The following is a 4,731-nucleotide window of genomic DNA, read 5'->3' as shown; positions in this document are numbered from 1 at the left end:
GCCCTGCCCCCCGCCCCCCTCCCCCCTGCTCCCGAGGGGAACAGCTCCAGGACTTGGTGTGTGAGCTGCGCAGTGTGTGGGCGGCCATGCGATCACCCGCAGCACTTGGCGACTGTGCTTCCCCGTCGTCCTGTAATCGCTTCCTTGAGAGGGTCCGTGCTGCGCCGATCTGGCTTATTTATCTCAACCTGCAGAGGCTTCCACCTGCTCTGCGTCCTGGTGGGCGTTTAGGTCACAAAAATGGAGAGACTGGTTTTTATTTTATTTTTATTTCGGCCTTTTGTATAAATGATACCTCTGGGTTGAATCAGAGTTCTTTGCTCTTTGTCCTAAACTAACTTCACAGGATCTGAATTTGGGGGTCAAAGTCTCCTCATCTCATTGCACACACACATGATTGCACACATGCATGTGTGCGCACCTGGCCTACACACATACGCATGCACATGTTCATACATGTGTGCACTGCACATGCACAGGTGCACATATGTACACCTGTCTAGCTGTGGACAAGGACACCCCTCCTGCTGAGGCCCCTGCTGAGCCCAAAGACCTGAGACAGCCAAGCCACAAGCTCTGCCTGTCCGGGCCCCAGTGGGCAGTCCCCATAGGGGTGGGTCCAGGGCTTCTCCCGTGTCACCCCCACTCTCCAATGGCAGACAGAGGCGTTGGACACCGTGGCCACAGACAGGCGTGTCCAGGTCCTGCTGGTGTACCCAGACCCACCGGTCCAGGTGTGAGGAGGGCCTGATGCCCTGGAGTGGGTGCCAGGGCACCAGACATGGGCTGGCATGACAGCCGGAGAGAAAAGCTGCCATCAGAGATGCTTGGATCACAATCCCAGCCCTGCCCCGCCCCTCCCCAGCTGGGGCAATTCCCTCCCCTGCCTCAGCCCCAGCTTCTCATCTGTGACGCGGGTGGCGACACAGGAACTGTGGAGGGGTCTGTGGGAGGAAGAAGCACGGTGTGCAGAGCACTGTGGGCACTTGGCGAGCAGGAAACCTCGGCCTGGGCAGGCCGGCCCAGAGATGGCCCCGGGGTGGTGACGCGCAGAGCCAGCCCTTGGGGCCTCATCCACACCGTGCAGGCAGGGAATCCTGAGAGCTGAGTGGCCTTGAGGGTGAGGTTTGGCTTGTGGAGAGCCCAGCCTGGCTCCGTGCAGACCAGAAGCATCAGGGCACCTAGCATAGGTCCGCGCTGAGCGAGGCTGCAGAGACGCAGCCGGGGTCCCGCCTGTGAGATGCAGGAAATGGTAGACATCTCAAAGGAGACCTGTGGGGAGCTTTTATGAGGCCTGTGCTCCTTTAAAAACTTTCTCTTACTCCCAAGATTTTAAAAAGTGGGAGATGTCACATAAAACTCCGTGTTTCTGGATCCTCTTGAGAAAAGAGAATCAGAAAAGCTGACAACTCCAGGCCCCACACGTGGCTTCCCCCTTGGATGGGCAGGTGCCCTCCAGGGTGCCCTCGTCCCCACGGGCCCGCCTCTCATTCTTAAAGAGCAGCACAGTGTGAAAGTCAGCGCCCTGACCACCACCAGCTCTGCACCCCAGCTCTGGCACACAGTTGTGTGGTCTCAGGCAAATTACTCAGCATTTTTGTGACTCCGTTTCCTTATATGTAAAATATGGGTAATATGTAGCATGTCTCAAAGGGTTGTTCTAGGCATTATGTAAGTCAGCAACCCAACCCTCTGAGAGGGTGCCCGGTGCATGGGCCGCGCTCAGTGTGGGCCTGGTGTAAGAATGGTAGTGCTGGCTGCCTGATCATGCGGACTCCAAATTGTGCTCCACATAAAATGCTGTGGAAACACAAGTAAAGGAAGAAAGAAGGGAGGGAGGGAAAGTAACACTTTGAGCTCCTTCTTCAAATCGGAGGCTGCAATCCTTCATCTTTTTCTGCCCAAGGACAGGAAGAGGACAAGCTACAAAGAGGAGGGGGACTTCTAAAGTGGGTTTTGAAGGGTGAATATGAGTTTCTGTGGAGCAGTAGAGTGAAAATGGAGTTTGCACCCAGAAATAACCTTTACAAAGGCTTGGACGCGTGTTTACGGGTGCCAAGCAGCCAGTGCAGCGGTGAGGTGAGGTACCCAGTGTGTAGGGAGAGGCAGGAAGACGCGTCTGGGCAGACAGAGAGGGGCTGAAATCATGATGGGCTTCTGGCAGGAAAAGGGATGCACAGCCGGCCGGGGACGCTCAGCAGTTGAGCGTTGACCTATGAATCAGACGGACACGGTTGGATTCCAGTCGAGGGCACATGCCTGGGTTTTGGGCTCGATTCCCAGTGTGGAGCGTGCAGGAGGCAGCCGATGGATGATTCTCATCATTGATGTTTCTCTCTCCCTCGCCCTTCCTCTCTGAAATAAAAAGGGGGTGCACATTGCTTGTGCACTTATTGTGTGCAGGTGCTCATATCACCAGCCCTGCGTCCTCAGATGCCCCTGGAATCGGGTTTTGTGATCCCCAATTTCGAGTTAGCCAGGGGTGGGCAAACTTTTTGACTCGAGGGCCACAATGGGTTCTTAAACTGGACCGGAGGGCCGGAACAAAAGCATGGATGGAGTGTTTGTGTGAACTAATATAAATTCAAAGTAAACATCATTACGTAAAAGGGTACGGTCTTTTTTTTCATTAGTTTTATTCATTTCAAACGGGCGGATCCGGCCCGCAGGCCGTAGTTTGCCCACGGCTGAGTTAGATGAAGGCTCAGGGAGGGTGAGTTGCTTGCCCAAGAGCCCACACAGTGGGTCAGTGGCAGAGCTGGGGTCAGACCCCAGACCTGTGTGATTCTAAAGGCTGGGCACCCTCTCTGAACCTCCGTTTTCTCAGTGTACAGTGGAGACAGGGCCCGTGGAACTGCCTCAGAGGTTGGCTGTGAGCACCAGATGCGCGAATGAAGCGCACAGCCAAGCACAGCCCCTGGCACGTAGTGGTTGCTGTGGTGATTTTGATTGGAATGAGGCCCCTCAGCCTCTCACACTTCTGCCCGGCCTCAGACGGGGGAAGGGCAGGCCCCTGGGTCAGCAGCCTCAGTGTCCATCACCTGTCACCCTGAGCTTGTTAGAAATGCAGGTCTCAGACACGCAGAGGCGTGGGGATGGGCCGAGCAACCTGCCCTGGGACCTGCCCTCCAGACGGGTCTCGTGCTCCCTGACATTGTAGTCACTGGCCCAGAGGAGGACTTCACATGCGATCTCCGGCCCGCATCCACCTCCCTAGAAGGGCGGGTGGATGGGAGAATTCTGTGCTCAGCCAAGCCCCCTGCTCCGAGGCTGCACGGGACCGTTTCGTACAGATGGGAGGTCGCGGGCCGGGAGTCCGGTGGTCATCCTCTAGGAGTTGCTCTCCCTCCTCCTCCCGCAGCCCCAGTTCGCCCGTCCGGAGATTTCTGCGGACTCACCGCCCCGCGGAAAGCTTGTTACTAGGGGCTGTCCGGCTGGGGCTTCGGGGCAGCCTCTTCTCCCCTGACTCCCATGGGGATGCGTGTCCAGGCCAGTCCTGGGCAGGGGGTGCGCCCGTGGCTCTGCACTGAGGACTGAGGAGGTCCCGGGTCAAGTGCGAGGAGGTGCGTCCGGCGGGGACAGTCGCAGCTGCCAGAGGACCTCCGGGGAGAAGCAGGCCGCTCAGAGCTGTCGGGAGCGAGGAGCTGAACAGCCCCACGGGGAGGTGCATGGTCAAAGTCGCTAGTCTGCCAACATGAAAATTAATGTTTTCTGCACAACCAAAACCAAAAGCACCCACAAACCCAGGCACATCAAACGAATCCAAATATTTGCCACCTTTATGGCAGAGTCAATGCCATGGATAAAGAGCTCTGGCAAATCAAATACCCCATCCGAAAGAGAAGAAGAAGAGAGTAATGGAAAGGATTTGGCTGTTCACTTAGAAAGAAGACAAACTGAATACAAACAAATGAAAACAAGCTCGGAACCGCATGGAACTGTCTCCCGCCGCCAGGGCACAGGCCGCCATGCGGGGAAGCCAGGCTCCAGCCCTGCGGCGGGAGCACCAACCGGGCAACCTCAGGGCGTCCTCGGGACACTGCCCTTCCCCCTCCAGGACTGAGCACAGCGTGCCAGGACCAGGCGGCACATATGTAGGAGCAAGCAATGACACGCTGTCTACACGTCTGCCGAAGGACCGGCACTGTGGGCACAGCCACGCCGGAGAAGGCGACGCGGCCCCTCACAGGAGAGCAGCGGCTCTGAAGAACAGATGTGCAATCCTCTCCCAGCTGTGCTGTCTGCCGTGTATTAGTTTTATTCATTTCAAACGGGCGGATCCGGCCCGCAGTGCGTGTGTGTGCGTGTGTGCACGTGTGCGTGTGTGTGCGTGAGTGTGTGCGTGTGCGCGCGCGTGTGTGTGTGTGTGCGTGTGCGTGTGTGCGTGTGTGTGTGTGTGTGTCTGGGGGGGGGGCCTCCGCAGGCATGTACGATGTATACATTTATGTGCGCACATGAGAGGCTGGGGGACAGCCTGGAAGCTGCTGAGAGTGGTTGGCTTTGGGGAGGGAAGTTAACGATCTGAAGTGGAAAGGAGGGTTGCTTTTCACTGCATGCAGTTGGGTGCTCTTTGGGTATTTTCCATCCACGTGTTTATTATGTTACAGTTATATCATCTAGCCACACTTACACTCTTTTGCTTTATTCAAGACAATCATAAAGTTAGAGATAAGATCACTACCCAAGTTACATATTATGTTTTCAAATGTAAAAATGAACTATTTTTTACAA

This window comes from Myotis davidii, unplaced genomic scaffold (assembly GCF_000327345.1).
Source record: "Myotis davidii unplaced genomic scaffold, ASM32734v1 scaffold150, whole genome shotgun sequence".
Classification (NCBI taxonomy): Eukaryota; Metazoa; Chordata; class Mammalia; order Chiroptera; family Vespertilionidae; genus Myotis; species Myotis davidii.
The sequence above is the reverse complement of the archived record's forward strand: the minus strand, read 5'-3'. Positions refer to the sequence as shown.